At 38.4% G+C, this 19,179-nt stretch overlaps 1 long non-coding RNA gene across 1 annotated transcript; it reads left to right on the forward strand.

The window, feature by feature from the left end:
- The first annotated feature begins 10,873 nt into the window (after nt 1–10,873).
- Nucleotides 10,874–13,401, forward strand: LOC139128388 (uncharacterized). The gene is made up of 3 exons (XR_011551280.1): nt 10,874–10,982; nt 11,544–11,662; nt 12,047–13,401. It is a non-coding gene; the product is annotated as an uncharacterized lncRNA (long non-coding RNA).
- Nucleotides 13,402–19,179: the final 5,778 nt, after the last annotated feature.

Genomic DNA, 19,179 nt, shown 5'->3' on the forward strand with positions numbered 1-19,179 from the left:
TGTCTAGCCAGAGTGTAACGTGGGGATAGCGCCCTCAAACCACAGATACCGGCTTCCCATAGACTACCATGTATCAGAAAAATTAAAACTGTGATAACTTCATTAATATGCAAGCCATGCCCACCAAAACCTTTTCGTTCTAGCCATTTGAATTCTGAAGATGTCTACCAAATTTGACTGAAATACGTTCAGCCGTTTTTGAGAAAATGGACCAACAGACAGACAGACAGACATCGCTGCGACATATGCCCACGTGTGTGAACACGTGAGCAAAAAATGGCCGCCTGGCAGCCATATGGATCGTATCACGAAACAAATCGATGTGCATCTGTATGACATATGAAGTAATCCTTGTACCAAGTTTGAATGAAATCGCTCCTGGCATCTCTGAGATATCTGCGTGAACGGACGGACGCACGGACAGACGCACGGACATGACCAAACCTATAAGTCCCCCCGGACGGTGTCCGTGGGGACTAATAAACTACATGTTTATAATTTACTTGTTTTGTAAGTTGACTTACTTTTTTTGAGTTTTGCTGTAATTCATTGCATTGGTTCCTATAGCAATATCATAAGGGGGTTTTCTTACTAACTAAAGTTTAAAGCATACTGTTATCATACTTTCTTAGAGACTGAACTTGTAAAAGGCCAACAAACTTCTGTAAAAGAGCGCAGAAATTAAATCTAGTTCTATAGAAATTGTACACAAAATTATGTAGAACGTGGTATAAATTCAATAAACTTCTACAGAAATTCTGTAGAATGTGTGTTGAATTTACGTGGAAATTCTGTAAAATTCTACAGAAATGATACAGAAATTCTGTTGAATTTCTACAGAAAAAGGGGGCCAAAACTCCATTAAACTCAATTAATTTCCATAAAGGTTCAGTAGAATTTCTGTAGAATTCAAATTAAATTTGTTATCAATTTCAATAGAATTTCTACAGAAAATTTTCGTATGGGTCTACCAGAGCAAATACCTCGATCGGAACATTCCTAGAGAAGTGACACAACCAAGGTGACCTTACGCTTGGATTGGTTCAAAGTCATTTGAAGTGTTTCAGCCAGCTTTTGATTGCATAGGGACACAGTGACCCATAGTAGGTCTGAATTGGGGACAAATTAATTTTTTGGGGACATGTAATGTATTTCAATAAAACAACACAGTACAGTGTCATTATGTGTCATTATGACCTGGCACTATGTTTGGTGTTCAATAGGAATGTCAGGTGAGTGCATTAACGGTCAGTAGGCCAATGGTGTTGTGCAAAATTGTGCCAATATGAAACTTGCAGTATCATTAATTTTACTGCTACCACGTGGTATGCACATAAACTGTAGGGCTCCCCTAACTCACCAAGATGATTAGCCAACTCATTAGCCAAATCAAAAATCTTGTAGCCACTTTGAACATATTTAGGCAGTTTATGATCTCATATGTGGCAACAACTTTCTTGGTATTCAGGCATTCTTCATTTTTCAAATCAAAATGTTTTGTATTTTACATTAAAGAAATATTTGTTCAGTTTTTATTGCATTAATTATCTGTGTTTTTATGACATTAAAGTGATAGAAATATTTTTCATTTCTGGTGGTAAACTTTTACCACCAGAAATAAAATTAGGTGGCAATTCTAAAAATCAGGTAGCAATGTAAAGTGTATATTACCAAAGATACAGAATATTTCTGTAGCATTCTGTCAGTGTTCACAGAATCACAACTAAGGTAAAGGGCGACGAATTTGGACGCGCACACGCTTTAGAATGTTTCTGCACAGATTTAACTCCAGCCTGCCTCAGATGGTTACTTTGTAGAGCATGTATTTAACATTCCCTGTCATTGTTGAAGTTGCGTTTTACCTACTTTTTGACCCAGTCTCTCAGAAATGCATGTGACCTATAACCTTGTCATATTTTGACCCCCTAGGAAGCTGGTTTTTTTCATTATGAGCGAAAAATTAACATTTCTCTCCCATTTACATGGTGCACATTACCCATTCACCTGGAGATATTGTAAAAAGTAGCGTGGTGACACCCTTTTATTAAAAGTGTAAACTAAATGGTATTATGTCAGGATTTTATTCGCCAAGTTTGGTCAAAATGACACCATTCAAAGCGACAGGAAGAAAGTTCGAAAATTATGTAGTGATATAATTTCGATATCGTCATTTTGTAATCGATACTTATGTTAAAATTTCTTTACAAACATCATGAAAGCTATAAATACGATAGATATGAATCTTAAGTCTTGGTATTTATTAAAATTAACTCATTTGCTGAGCGTTTTATAATTGCTTTCTTTAGTTTAAGTGAATTATATCAGTTTTATTATTTCTAACGACGCCATTTAACGTCCATTTCCATGGAAACGAGCATGATGACCCCCATTTTTATTTCACTTTTGCACTTGCACAACTTCCAAGAATATTTGTGCAAAATTTCAAGAAAATGGCACCACAACTTAATTTTGACGTTATTCGTAGTACTTCACCTTAATACATTTAAGCTACAAGCTCCTAATGTGGCAAATTTATGCAGTTTTTAAGTCATGATGAAAATTTTGTGAGCCACACAGATAAAAATTTTCCATGCAGAAGAAAGCATTGGGTAGCATAGTGGCAATGTAGATACAATTATTGTGGTGTTTAAGGCCCTGGTGTTGTGTCATAGTTGTGATCAAGCAGGCTCAATAGCATCTTAAAGTGTATGTCCCGCATAAATTCAAAGTTAATTTGCTTAAAATGAGCCATGCTATATGATTTTGCCACCCTACTTTATCAAATAAATGCATCACTCCAATGAAACGACGCGGTTAAATATTATTAAAATGCAATGTGTTGTGCGACTTTGAAGTTAGCTGCCATTCGGGTCGTTTCGGAATTCGCGGGCATTGCCACCGGAAATGACGTAACTAATAGAATGTACGAGTGAGTGTGTTCACCTCGGCCATAGCGAATGCTTACCGCTGTGGCTTCAACATGGTGAGAAGTTACGCCTTTGGTGGCTGAAGTAACTGCAGCCATTGTCAGTTTATTGCGTTTTAGAATGATGTAGTAGCCGCATTTGACAAAATTACAAGAAAGGGTCGGAAAAGAGGCATTCAGACAAGCGTTTTCTGCGGTGCACATTTTCGAGTGCAGTGACTTAGAATAAACACGGTTCGGAAGCCAGATGTACGGTAAGATAGACTTTAATTCCTGGAGTTACTACATCGATTATGTAATCGCAATGCCGTACCAGTACGACCATTGTCACCAGAAAGCTTCGCGTGTATCATCATCAACTGTGGACAAGAGCGAGAACAGCAGCAAGACTGCGACAGGTTGCCCAAAACATGTCAAGGATGCGGGGGCCGCGGAGAAGTATGGCCGTGTTTACATCCCCCAAGACTGATCGCCGATTCAGATGCTTTACGAAAGTGATTGTAAATAAATAAATGAATACAAGGACTAGATCTCATGCATGTGTGACTCTATAATTAGTAACGTTTAGGAGATATCTAATTTTATATTCCTAAAAAGTTTACGTAGTGATTGACTGACTCTTTGCGAGACTGAACGATAGGTTGTGTATAATACAGCACGGCGCTGCCAGTAACAGTGACACAACGTGTAGCAAAGAAGTTTATACTGTTGACGAAGCAGTCGCGTTGTCGTCATCTGTTCCCTTCTGCTCGACTAAGTCTCCCCTAAAATATTTTAGCTTCTTTGAGAATTTCGCAGTCATGAAACAATGAACACTGTGCTTTATATTGCTGACACTTAATCAAGAAAAAAAACTGCGGAAGCGTAGCTGATCACTCCGTCACAGAAATGGCCGGCTAGCGGCTGAGCCGCCCGGCCTCGGGTGCCAGTGTGCCTGATATTTACATCATTTCAATTTTAATTTATCTCTTCCCGAGAATTTGGCTAGACATGTCTTTACGGTCACATATTTTTAAAAGTGCCAATGTTCATGTGAGGTTTTATAACGCCAAACTGAAGATTTTGCGGCGAGAATACTACCTTTGGTGTTTATGCTAACATACGTGACCCTCAGCCTGTTCCACTTCCCGCTGTTGATGGTAGGAAAGATGTGTGTTATGAACGGTGGACAATTTTCAACTTGATCTCTACTACATTTATCTACAAGCGTCATGTCCAATGGTGTAATTCAAATTTTTATATACAGATTTTGAACGAGGCAATTTGTGTTGAGAAGTAATAATAAGGTGGGATGGCAACTCCAGACATATTTATATTTTGTTAGCTTGCGGTTGTGTGTACGGTAGTGCACTGGTGTGTTTGACTGTGGTCACGGTCACTGACGCGACGGTCAACAAGAGTTCCGCTCTTGTTCTCGTTTAGGTTAAGGTTCCGACTGTTAAATTTGCAGGCCTGTAAATTCTGAACAGCTTTGTCATATCTTCTGTGACGATGATATTCTCAGTTGCACTGCTTTCACTCATGAAATTATCACTATCTCCATAGTCGATGCACGAAGTCACCATCACCCATTCTATTAGTGACGTCACAGCTACTTGCACCAAACGGGGCGAGCTCGGCAATTTCCGGAAAATGTCGCCATGATGGAAATTGAATCGAAAATACAACCGTCTAAAAACCGCTCAAATAAGCTTCAGTTTGTGTGTAAATGTTTGTTTTATTAATACCAATTTCATTGACAACCAGAACTATAGTATATGACCCAAGTCAAACGAAAAAGTCTCAAAATGTGGCCAGGACTCACACTTTAAGCATAAGTATTTTTCTTGAGACAAAAATGGTTTGGCCAAACCCAAATCCTGTAAAACAATACACAATATTGATATTGTTCATTTAATTTCCCAATGTTTTAGAGTAATCATTGTTTCAAAGATTATGATAAAATTTTTAGCCCAGAAATATTTTCATTTATATTTTGATATCATCAAGAAATGTCTAGTGATGTTTACTATTATATCATTAAACTGGTGGAATCTGCAGAAATATTAAAATCATTCAGAATCACACCATTTCTTGTATAAGTTATAGCAGTTTGGACAATTTTAATAGCTCTACTTTTGAATTGTTGCTTTGATGTTAAGTTACCATGCAAAATTGCAGCTCTCAAATGTGAAGATTTGAAAATGAATATGCTTACTGCAAGTACTGTTGACAATTTCCCTTGCCATGACTCTTAATAAAGTAGAATTTAAACTGGCAGTCAAGCTCAATGCCATTTAAATTGGAAGGCACCAAGAAATTTCTTTTTAACATAAGATTGTACCTATTGGCCCTCCCTAGGTGGTTTCTTTGAACCATTATTGTGTACTTAAGGGGTCTTCATTCATAACATCACATGAAATGACCCAGATTTGACCTTTCAGAAAACCTCAGTTTCTCTCCTTTTCACTTGTAAATGACTCTGTTTGTGAAAGTTTCCTTAGAAATTATGGTTTTTACTATCAAACTGAGTAGCTGCAGGCCAAATTTTGATGCAAGCAATGTAGGTAAAACTTGAACTCAAGGACGACGGTACGCGGCACTCACCTATGCAGAACCAAGCCTCAGTGTATTCATGGTGCGTCGGTGATGTATTGTAGTATCGAACAGCAACAATGTTTGTTTTACGTACCAGGGAATTTGTAACTTTGTAGAAAGGAGAGTAAACTGTTTCAATACATTGCAACTTTGTAGGAAGGAGGGTAAACCGTTTCAACATCTTACAACATTTTATTGTTAGCCGTAGTTTTCTGTCCAGGAGGCACTGTCTAAAAATTCAATAGCCACTAAAATATGGCCTACTCAGATTGCGTCATGGTGACCCACAACGGTTATTTTATCGGGACAAAACAAAAAAATTGCGTCAAATGTCGCATGCTGGCTGAAACACTGCGGTTGATCACAAGCTGATTCCACTTCAACATTTCACAAGCGTACATAGTGTGAACATTGGCAAGAATATGCATCTCCCGCTTTGGGCCCACATGTTTCTGAACCATCGACTTAGCTATTGTTTGGAGTTCAGAGAAGGTGTCTATAATCGCAACACATTCATCAACTTTCAGTTTTTGCCACCTCACCTCTGCTTCAGCATTTTTTAGGGCCAAATCAACGACATTGAAAGATTTCTCCTGGGCGCAGCCATTTTGTTGCTATGCAGAACAAAGTAATGGGCGACCGATCAATGAGGGCGCTGCCACTGAACAGTTTGAAGGCCATTTTGCCCATAGTGACCCAAGAGAGTGTTCGAAAGTAAAGTTGATGAGACTGGCAAGTACGAGTAAATCATCAAAGATGTTCGCTGCAGTGTTCTTTGCCGATGACTGTCTATGGACACGCTTGCCGATTGTGTCAGTACACATACATCCACATCAGTGGCGTATCAGCCAGAAAAGTACACCAGAAGGTAAGACTTCAAGGTTTCGTAAACACAGGAACTTTTATTTCAAATCAAGAAAATATCCACTACAGTGATTAAATAAAAGGGTCTCTACAATCCGCATAAAGTCGGCAAAAATAACAAAGTTCATCTCGTACACTTCATACATTTATATTATAGATATATTACTCTCATGTTCGTGTTTTCTGTACTCTGCGATTGAGAGTCCCGAACATTCTTGATGCACCCACTCATTACATTCATCGCACTGTATCCATGCTTTGCCACTCACATACAAATCACCACACATACAACACTCATCCTCTGTACTTTCACTCTTCTTGTTCTTGATTGCCTTTCCTTTACCCTTTCCTTTGCCTGTCCCCTTTCCCTTGCCTGTCCCCTTTCTATCTTGTACGGTACGTTTTGATTGAGTGGCTGCAGGTGATTGTGTCGCACATACATTTACACCGTTTTTCTTCTGAATGTCAATTCTATGTGCACAAGCTTGATTTTGATTTTACCAATTTATTGAGAAGTGTCTTCCTGAACTCATTATTCCCGATTCCGAAATACCTCTGAATTATGTTGTTGTATAACGCAACGACGATCTCCCCAGATCCCTCATCTCCAAATAGATTTTTCCACACTTGTTGTAAACATTCATCGTTGAGCAACATATTTTCTACCTTTTGGACGACGTTGGCACCAAAAATGTTGAGGGCTTCAACACTTTCTAAAAGAACTCGGCGTTTTTCAAATTCAAAACTGGAATGGTTGGGATGCCAGAATACCCAAGAAGGGGGGAGAGGTTTCACAAGATGTAAAAAAAAGAATTGATGGAATCCTGGAGCAACTCAACGTCTTGTGCTGGGCCGGCAAGTCATGGGATCACAAAATAAATCGAAGGCAGAATCGTTCATGTGCTGGAGGGACCGTTGTAAATTTTGCCGTCTTATTTTACTGTCTCTCCTAAACTAAACTTGTCAGAGGAGAGTTCCAGTAGCTCATCTTCGGAAGCCTCTAGCAAGCTCAGCATATCCAATATTGATTTGCTATGCTCATATTTTGCACGATCACAATACATGTTTCTTTTGATTTTGTTAATTTCAGAAAATTTAGCCTTTCCAATACATCTACCACCTAGATAATGTAATTTACCCAACCCGCTGGATGACACATTGAACTCAGACCGGTTGTTTTGCCCCAACTTCTCTAATTGTGCCTCAACAAATCTGTCTTCGAAGTATTTGAAGACACTTGCCCTGAGACCATCTTCTATATTCATGACGGCACCATACTCATCACTGTTCGGTTCATGTCCAAGAAGATCACAAACAGCTTGTCTAAAATTGTCAAGTCACTTCGAATAACACAATTTAACTGAATACATATAATACAACGTTGCCCGTAACAACTGGTGATGTCTCTGTGAGAAAATCCGTTTGCATCGACTGCTGACAAAAAAATATAAACTTTTAGTCTTTATCCTTGGAAGAAGCGGTAAGTTTGTTCAGCAACATTGTCAGGCAGGGTATTGCACTTAATTATGTGTTGTCTCTGTACTTTTATCATTTTTGTAACCCTGAAACATAGTTGTGTCACTGCACATTTTGCTCTCTGGTATGTATAAGTCAATGTCCTACCTACTTTGCCAATCCCTCTTGAACATAATATTCCATTCGTTTCTTTTTTCTCTAAGATGATTAATTTGATGATTGAGAACCAATGTCAAAGCAACCATGAGTCCAACTGACTGAGTAATTCATAGCGATGCGGAGATTATCTAGGAAGAAGTGTTGCAACGTCCAGCTTTGGTCATCTGTTTACATTCATACTTCTTTAAAACCACTACGTGTTTCCTTTAATATTTAGAGAAACTCCGAATTTTTCCTTTTGGACTCAAAGCCCCAGTATTTGTAACTTTTAACAATTTTTTTCATATTTTTTATTAAAATGACATCCTCAGTATGTGAAAGTAGACCATAATTAATACTGAATCACATGGTTTGCATGCCCAGCCCGCCTCACGGTTAACAGTACAAGGAGTAAAAAAAGACTTCTTGTCCGGACCGAAGTCAGCTTTGTTGACACACGAAACGAAACGTAATCACACTACCGCGCATGCTCAACCACATCTACGCAAGTTTTACTGTGGCGTCCGTAGAAACCATACGCTCTTCGAAAAGGTCTGGTCCATCGAAACTGGAGACTCAGCTAAAAACGCGCGAAAGTTGGGTGAAATACCGGAAAGATATAAATATGTAAGTCTTTACAGATTGTTCCGACTATAATAGTATAATGAGCCGTGCAAACAAACGTCTTGAACAGCTAAACTAACGACGGAAGCAGTCGATTGTAAGCTTCATGCAAGGCACTTGCACGTTGTGACCGACGGTACGGAGTTCAAGTTTGCTGAATGAATTGAGGGAGAAAATTATATATTAATAAAAATTCAACACTTCACCATTGTAATATTGAACTAGTCGTTTCTTCCATTATGGAGTATAATGAAAATTTCGTTGAAAACAAATGACGGGACTGATTCTGCTCCGTCTCCTCAAACAAAGTTTTGTGTACGGCCTGGCACGCTGCACTGCCAGGCACAGCCTATCAACTTCTCATATCGTTGCCGTAATTGAAAACGCTAAGAAAGGAAAAGTTGTATCTTGAATGCAGTACAAAGTCTTACTTATTAAATTTAAAAGTATTTCCAAATATATCGAACGTAACGGGTATCTAATCCTCACAAGGACTACAGTAGTACTAGCTGCGATGCGATGGAGCTCCAGGCACGGTAGAAGTTCGAACACCAGAGAAATCCCGGCCTCACTGCAAAGTCGTCCCCTGCGCACCCGGCCCGACAGAAAACTAACCTCTGGTTTGATTCTGTTGTTTACATATTTTTGTATAAAATTCATGATACATATATCTGACTTGCATATCTGACTGTACAATTTGCTTAGGACTGTGATTTTGGCTGTAGTCTACAGACGATCGGAGGGAGCTAAGGGGGCCCCAAATTTGCATGGACAATGCCCGGGACAATTATCCTGACGCAGCTCGATGAGAAAGTCATTCACATAAACCTACATGTAAATGAAGTGATCAATACAAACTTTTAAACATCACTGGTTCTGAAAATTTATGATCAATGGTTCTGAGCTACGGATTTTACACTGCTGTGTTGTTTTTTGTGTGTGGCCGGCTACTTTGTCTGTAAGGCTGCACTACATGGAGGTACAAGTGCAGCGGGGCCGGGCGAGATTGGTGTGGGGCCTGCAGCAAGGTAAAGTTGACAGCGTCCATTGAAGAATGCCCGCGTACGTGTTATCCTTTCGCGTTTCGGAGGAAATTTACCGCTGTATTCAGAATGCCTTTTTACCAGTATAAAAGCTCAAAAACTGATGCATCAAGAGCCAACAGTCTGTAAATTTCTTAGCAGTAGCTCCATTGTATTTCTCCAAATTTTCGCTGAGATACAGCCGTGCGTATACTGGTCCCGATCGTTCTGACTCAGGCGTTGACAGCTGTTCAGGGAGCCGTCATTATTTACGAACTGGGGGTCGGAGGAATTACATTAGAAACTCCGAAATTTTGAGTCACACCCCAGCCTACCATGATGACTTTGAGTAACCCCCTCTCTAACAGAAATTTTGTCTTACCTGAGCCCATGTTACAATATGTACATATAAAAGTTCACCTAATAACCAGTCTCCGACCATATAGTATTGTTAATTTGGATGGGTAGCATGTCATTATGGTATGGTTAAATGTCGAAATGGTTGTTGAACTCAAGTCAATAAAATATACATTTCTATGATAATATAAAGAATGAACTCACAACAGTTCATTTTGTCCTAGATCCTGTGCACTTACACTCTAAACGTTTGGACGCCTATGACGCGTCGGATGCGTTCAGTTTGATCACATGGGAAGTGTCATGTGTGTTCAGGTATTGAACATTTGTGTTCAGAAATAGAATGGATGTGGTCAGCCATTGACCGCTGCCGTTCTAACACCAACTGACAACAGTTTTTGTTGCGTATTTTTATCCAGACAACATTATTTTCGTTAGAAACACACATCACGACGTACTTTAGTTTGTTTTCTGCTCCAGTAAACTCCTCTGAATCAAAAAAACGAACAAAATATTTTTTTTGACTCGTATAGGCCTATATGTTAATTCGAGTCAGTGAACACTTATGAGATCAAAGGCACATGTTGGTAGTTCTGAAAAGTGTTCAAGTTTATTAATTGCTTATAATAAAAGAACGTAAATGTCTTTAAACTATTTACTTCGATAAAATCGTGAAGACAAGATCTTCCGGAACACTGGTGTTCAATTTGTGAATATTCGTATTCAAACAGGGCGCCAACCACAGAACACTAGTGTACCAACTAAATGAACACTTGTATTCCTGGTGCGCCGAGAATGACGTCACGGATAATCGGGCTTCCTCGGGTCACACGAGGGCCCTCTGAACATGCGCACATTCGATGCAAGCCGCGCCGCTGCTGCAGACGACGATGTTTGTTGCTGTTGGTATTTTTCACATCTATGATTTCAGCGATTGAGTTCTGCCAGTATTTTGTGACGGTGTGATAGCTGTTTGCACGGAGAGTTTGACTGCTACGGTAAGTATTGTATATCGTGACAAAATGGCATTGAATAGGCACCAAGTTTGAACCGTGGCCCGGCGATAAGCACATGACACTCACTGAGGTGTATTTTGCCGTAGAGTACCCTCTCTCGCAATATGTGAGTCACTTACGTCTAATTTTAATAATTATCTCGTTTTGTGTTTAGACAAGACAGTTGCAAATTTTCTGGCCATATTCGTGAGTTCAAACACAAATTTTGTAAATCACAAATAGAATGCTAGTGTTCTGAATACTGAATACTAGTGTTCCCCAACTCCTAATGCTCTAGTCTGTTGATGAAGGTCACGTGATACATAGCTGAATCCTAGTGTTCATGTTGTGAATATTACCATTCTATCCTATTAAGCTTAGAAATAGTGATTTTGCAGAAGTTTGATCTATGTATCTACGTTTTTTCGGCAAATATTATATTATGACATAGCCATGATTATGTCCTAACTTTGTCAACTGACAAGTCAGCTACCATAGTGGTTGAACAGGGGTTGGAAACTGAAATAAATCCTCCATCAATACAATGAAATATTATACTTGTAGGATCCACTCCGCATGTTAGCAGTAATACTGTACATGGAGAAGAAGATAAAGATGAAGCATGGTGGAAAGGCATCTTCATCAGCACTTTCAAGGCAGCGTCAATCATCACACTTGTTGAGGTAATATAAAGACATTGTAACAGTTGACTATATGTACTGTCTAGTATTTTGTTCAAGTGCTGTTTTAGTGTAGTATTCCCATTAATGCATGTGCATAAATTCGCACAAAAAGAGGACGTGATGACCAAAAGAGGGACATGATATCATGCAAGGTTTACAAAATTTGTATAAACATGACAAAATTCTGAGTCAGTAAGGCAGCCGTCATTATTTATGGCCTGAGGATTGGAGGAATTAGGGGTCACTCAAAAAAAGATGGGGTTTGTTGAACTCACACATGATGATGAACAAGAGGGGGGTTTACTCAAAAAAATTCCAGTGATCAAGTAATTCACTTTGTACTGCATGCAATTAAAGTACATAAAATTTGTCTTTATTCACTAGGATGTAGCAGATGAAGACATCAACATGCACTGAAAACCAAAGAATGTGAGGCTCCTCATATATGGTCTTTACAGCAGCTGGAGAACTCTTAGGACTGTACATCGTAGGTTACACTGTTCATATAACTGTAGACAAAAAGGAGGGAATTATGTCTGCAGTGTTGAAACTAATGGCTTCATATTACGTATTTGACTTGTCATATCCAAAATCACATGCTATGATTCTTGGACTTCTGCAATCATTTGTGGTGGAGGAAGGCTTTCAAGCAAAAAACTTCACAGGGATAGGCTACTAGGTGCTCTTTAAAGAGGTTAGGGAGAAATGGAATGTCTTAATTGCTGACGCTCCTCAATAAGATGAAGACCTGGTATCCTCATGGTCACCTTTCCATAGGACTTTAAAGGGACATCAGCTGTAACTTGAAAGTTTGATGAGTTTCTCAATATTTTTGTTCCATAGGTTAATGAGAATATCTTGTTTTCCTCCCTAAGGCATGTTGACACGCCATTATCAACATTGTCAACACCGCCTAGAACCAATCTGATCAGTCCGTATTTATCTTTGCTGTGTTGCTGTTGTTCTCGTTCTGTGTTGCGCAATCTCTTACATCTGACAAACAGCAGTAGAAAACCTTGTTAAAATTTCGCGCGTCAGAACTTATTATATGTATCGGAACAGAACAAATCTGCTTGCAGGTGGATACACGGACGATATGTACACTCAGCGGTCAGTGCATTTTATGGAAGACAATTTCTGATTGGTCGGCTGTTCTGGCCGATGCGTGAGATTTGAGCGAGATATTCTATTGCTGTCTGTCAGATGTAAGAGATTGCGCAACACAGAACAAAAACAACAGTGACCAGGCAAAGGTAAATGAATATTATTCACATGGTGTATTAACTTTAAGTCAACTCCAATGTAATGTAATGTAAAGTAAACATTTCTGTACAATCTGTGTTCATCCCTTTTGAAGAATTTCTATCTAATTTGATATTTATAATTGTTGTTATACATATCAGTTGGTTTATAAGTGACAATTAACTATTGCAATTGTACTGTATTACAAAGCATTTTAGCTTATAAAGGAGTTTTCGTTCAATTGCAAGTTAGAAATTCTCTTTAGAGTACCATATTTGATAGTTGTTCTAATATCCAGGTTTTGATTGCAAGTTGATAAGTTTGAAATGGCAAGCAATCATAGCAGTTTTCATGTTCAGTTTCATCGCAAGTTTGCAAATCTGTAGAAGCCATATGTGATGCCAACAGAAATATTTGTTTTTTTGTCACAAGTTGAAAGTCCTAAAATGACCAGCTGTTATGACAATTTGAATGTTTAACTGTTCCATCGTGAGTGTAAAATTTAGATGACTCTTTTTTAAATGCATTTTAATGTAATTTTGATTGATTGCAAGTTGAAAACTCCTTGTTATATCCATTAATTCAAATTGAAAAATCAAATGAAAAGCTGTTATAGCTGCTTTTATGTTTAATTGTTCAACTGCAAGTTGGACTGTTTATAAATATTGCATAATAACTTGTGTCTGTAATTTTCTATGTGTACATTATTAGGTGAACACATGGTGGTCTGCTTTCCAGAACACATGCATTCTATTTAATTACTCTGCACACTTACATTGTGTTCAAAAAGTGTTACAGTGTTCTGATGCGTAAACAGTGTTCTATTTCATGTAATTTGAACATATGAAATGCGTTCAAAAATAAAAACACTATATGTTCTAAACCTGAACACATGCATTCTAGTTTTCTTACTGAACACTTAAACTGCGTTCAAAAAGTGTTACAGTTCAGCGTTCTAATATGTGTTCAATAACTGAACACATGACTTTAGAGTGTATAGTGATATCTGTCGAGAACATTTCTCCATGACTCAGCCTCTCCTTCCACCTCTGGTAACGACTGCAGAAAACTACTGTGTGACATCATCATCACCACTGTCGATCCATCTTTACTGCCGCTGGTGCCCTTGAGTACATGAACAACGATATCATTCTCATGGTCACTATCTTCTCTTTCATAATAAGTATTGCTAGTAGTAGCAGCTACTTGTAGTTTTTGCTTGCTTAATCTAGTTGATATTTATTTGTTCTGTTAAAGTATTTATTTTCTATTTATTTAATATGTATCAGAGTAAAATATCTATTGTCAACTAATCATTATGTCATTGAGGACAGAGTAAGACAAAGGAAAAACATTTTGAGCACCCCCTTATAGCTTTCAATTTTTGAATGACCCCCAGGTCGTAAATACTGACGGTTCCCTTACTTGCTGCCAAAGGCCATCGCGTTCACTGCATTCGACAGCCTACCATACATTGCCAAACTATGTTGCTTCGATTTCGCAATTACCTTGCCGCTAAAGCAACAATCAGCTGAAATTTATTACTTCAAGTTACTCAATTTTGATAGCTATTTGCCTACAGAAGTGAGCCAAGTGTATATAGTGTCGTCTTGATTTTACATCGGTACCCGGAGTTCTGAGTGACCAACTGCAGCTGCAGTGCATGCAGGTGCGCATCGGTGGACTGCCGACTGCAGTTTGAATAATCCGTATACGCACACTGTACCAGAATAGAATGTCAGCCTCCTCTGCCAAAGTTCTGTATCCTCTGAAACACAGTAGCAGTACGTATTTGAACAGAGAAGAACAAATAAAACCATTCGCAGGTCATTCAGCCGGCGACTATGGGCGATTACCCAGGCAGTGTGGCGTGGCATGGCATGGCCCCAGGAATGTTGCAGGCTCGATGATGTCATCAGTATCGGCGTTCTCGGTCACGTGCACAGCCTACAAGTTGTCAACAAACCCGCGCGGCAATCCAACTCGATCGGGCAATGTTTAGCGTTTGTATGTCACTACAGGAGCACAAATTTGGCTTATTTCTTTACTGAACAACATTTCACGATGGATGTAAGAGAATAACATGTAATTTCGAACATAAAAAAAGGTTAAAAGTTACAAATACTGGGGCCTCAATGATTAGTGGAAAAGAATGCAAAGAAAAAATGAACAGTTGGAGGTATGGGTATTATGATCACTCAGCAAGTCCCAAGGACATGTCAATTTATTGATTTTAGCTTCACATGAGCATGGTCAAGCCTTAAAAAATGCCTAGTTGTCTTCCTGGTTTTAAGCAAAATTGTGTGACTTGTGGTTGGTTGAAACTACTTGTATTGGGTAACAGCATCCCCTGCAGGGCACCTAGACAAAAATTACACTTGCCCACATCTCCCTTTAAACATGGTGCAAGGATTAAGAATAATGGAAATGTTCGCTCCCTTTTAAGGTGACAGTTTTCATTTTTTGATTCCTCTAGCTGGGATGTAGAAAGGTTAAGATACCAGAGATACCTGCATGCATTCACACCTAAGTACCAGTATCTGATATTCACATGACTATGTTGTAAGTGGTAATGTAAGTGATGAAGATGCCAATGATGACAGACATTGTCACAGTAATACTACGGTAGTATTGACGACAGTGACTCACAGCCAGAAATATTTTTAACCTAGCACATGTAGAAGGATAGGAAAGTACTGGAAATTTTTGCTCCCTTTAAGTTACAATTTTCAATGTTTGTTTTCTATAGCTCGGTTGTAGAAAGGTAGGATACCAGAGATACCATTCATACTGGTATCAGACATTCCTTGGCCAATTTCTTCTAAAATTTAGCAGAGGATTAAAAGGTACCAGAAATTTTAGCTCCCTTTTAAGGTCACAGATTTCAGTGTTTGATTTCAGAAAGTAGTCCTGCAATGGTAGAAAATCATAGCTGTTCATTTCTCCTGTCATTTATTTTCTCTCTTCCTGTACAGATTAATTTTGTCACTAAAAAACCTCAAACATTTTATTTGAAAACTTTTCCATAGATGTTCCAACCTAGCATCTGGACAATGACTTGAAGGTGAATTTTAGAATCTGCTGCTTGCAAGGTAAACATATCTAAAGAGTGTACATTTATAAGCAAGTTGTGGGTTTGAACCCGATTGAAAACTAGCCGTATACAGTGGGGAGAAGCAGCACGATGATGTCATGTACCACTTGTGTGAGCATTACTTTGAAAAAGATGCTGTCAGGAATTAAAATCATCTAAATCCCCTGAAATGTTACCAGGGCAACAGTATGTCTGCTGTGCTAATGCAACAGATACCATGCCCTAGATATTGAATCTCTCTTCCCTCCCCCATCCGCAAGCTTGGTGCACACCCCATACAAACAAACAGAAAATGACCTCTACATTCTCTGTGCAAACTTGGTGCAATGTTCATCACACTCTCCACATATACTTGTTGTTAACTTAGCCTATGTTTGAATCAAAGTGTATAACTGACTAGCAAGATTGGTGCTTGTTTGGATGTCAGAATTTGTATCAAGTTTGTAACAAATAAGCAATGCAAACTTGTGGCAAATTTTGATCTTTTGTAAGGGCATACATATACCAAACTCAAAGTAATTTCACACTACAAACAAAAGGCAGCTATCAAAACCCTTCAGAATTCCTGGATAAGTTCCTTCCATACCCTGTAGAGCAACGTGTATCACAGATGAGACTTGACTTTCATACTTCAGCTACAAAAGTTCAACCAAATGGTGTACCTTTCAGGGCTGAGGCACTTGCTACAGCTTGTTTTCTTTTTGTTCTCGTCAAGCATACTTCATCTAATATTTGCATTAACTAGGGAACTTATAGGGGGGATGTTCTTTCTCAATTTACGTTGACAAAATCACTCACCTACGGATGCATTATATGCAGAGTCCTGGAATCTATGTATTAATCAGATTTTCGTAGCATTTCATTTCGCAACAACACCAGAAATAACTGCAGTTACTAGCATGTGAGGGTGATGACAGTGAAGATCGTTCAATGTATGACGATAAGAGACTACTAACACATCTAACTTTGACTGGCTTCCCTGCAACTTTCTGCCTCACACTCCCCTTCCAGGAAATCTCTGATATTCCCTCTCTAGACCAAACCCTCCAACCACCATTGACCTCTGCTGAACTGTGCATTATGTGTAACAGCGATTTTACTTTACGAACAAGAAAACAATATTTTACTGAGGTGCCGTTACTCTCAAAACTTGTATCATTTCCCAGGTATGACTTACTTATAAAAAGAAAACATGACTCAATTGAAGTATGGTGTTCCACAGTGATCCGTTCTTGGGCCAATTTTATTCACGCTCTACACAGCACCACTAGAGGATATTATAGTCAACCATGATCTTGACTGCATGATGCCATGATGTATGCTGATGATACTAAGATGTACATTATCTATTCATTTTTCATCATGCTTAAAAAAGATGCAGCAGAACTGAATAGAATCTTGGTGTTATTCTCAACAGGGATGGCTTTATGTGTGTGACCATATCAGTATGCAATGTAGGAACGCATATTTCTCTTGTCGAGAATAGGTAAAATTTGTAAACTACTGGACAAGCCCACTACAGAGAAACTCATCCATGCATTGCGGCAGCACCATATAGTCACAGGTACCCGCAAATATGACCACATCACTCCGTTTTAATGATTTACACTGGCTACCTCTGAATGCTTGTTATATACATTTCAAATTTATTTTTACAGACTACTTTTAAGATTGTCAGATGTGATGCACCACTGTATCTTACTGATTTAATTGACCTGTATGTACCGACGAGATCTACGATCTTCTGAGAAATTGCGTATGACTAATTCTCCACGTAGCTATTTTAATAAGTCCTACGGTCAGAGAGCTTTTTTGGTATGTGCTCTAGAAATGTGCGTAAGAAATATTGCATGTTTTAAACGTTTTTCAAAGACCCACCTTTTTACTAAATTTTACTCGTAATTGTAGTTTTCAAGTTTTTAGCTGTCTTCTTGTATTTTTTTTACAGTTGTGTACAGCGCACTGACACGTTTCTGGAGTGAGTTTTTTTAAGAATTAAATTTTATTATTATTATTATTATTATTATTTTTATTATACACCTACTGCCGTAAGCTATGGGAGTTTGACCGTCCAATAACTTTCCGTATTTTGTATAGAACATGGAGTCTCAAATACAGGGGACACGCGACGCGCAAATTTTCAGGGGTTTGTAGCAATTTTATTTCAACAATCGCGCGCGTTCCCTTCATATCGTGCGTGCCGCATCCCTCAAAATTTACCATAGAATTAGTTTATACGGGCGATTAATGGAGGGAGGTGTATAATAATAGGCTTATTCACAAAATACGGCCCTGTATGGACGAGGGCTCAGTGAGTGACGTATTGGACGAGCAGAATCACTCACTGAGCCCGAGTCGGCTCGTCCAATACGTCACTCACTGAACCCGAGTCCATACAGGGCCGTATTTTGTGAATAACCCTATATTATTATTGCAGAAGATGTACTCTATAGATTGGAGTGTGCAATATATTTCATCTGAATGACTTCCTTGCTTACTGCCACAAAATATTATTATTATTATTATTATTATTAATTGCAGAAGATGTACTCTATATAGTGTGCAAGATATTTCATCTGAATGACTTCCTTGCTCACAAAACTGGAATGACGTATCATTTGTATGTAACACAGATGGTGCTCCTGTATTCAAATCTTCATAAATAATTTTTCATCTGGCTGATATATTTGTTAGTTATAAATGAACTCCCTTTCAAGGATAAACTCATAAGGATAAAATGGTCCTAGCTGGAATTTGCTTTAGAAGCCAGAAGCCTGATATGTTAACATTTTTGAAGCCTAGATCAGCAATCAACAATTGAGGCAGCATATTCTCAACAAGTTGAAAACTGTTGTCAGATTCTGGTGAAAATATATGTGGGAAAGAAATGTCACTTGTTGGAAGTGTTTATATGGAGTACAACAAGAAACTGTATATGTCATACAGGACAAAGTTTTGAAAAAAATATTCAACATTTTCAGCTAATGTTCCTTTAGAAACAACTTTCTAATTGCTTGGTATGAATGTCGCCAGTTGTTGTTTTAAGAATATTTTTGTCACTGTTTGATTGGTCATGTTATTTCCTATTGGATAATCATCACAAACATCACAGATTATGAAACCAAGTTAAATGTTGTTTTTGCATTCACATTTAACTTCATTTTACATATATTATCTTCTG

Source organism: Ptychodera flava, unplaced genomic scaffold (assembly GCF_041260155.1).
Source record: "Ptychodera flava strain L36383 unplaced genomic scaffold, AS_Pfla_20210202 Scaffold_51__1_contigs__length_905262_pilon, whole genome shotgun sequence".
NCBI classification, from domain to species: Eukaryota; Metazoa; Hemichordata; class Enteropneusta; family Ptychoderidae; genus Ptychodera; species Ptychodera flava.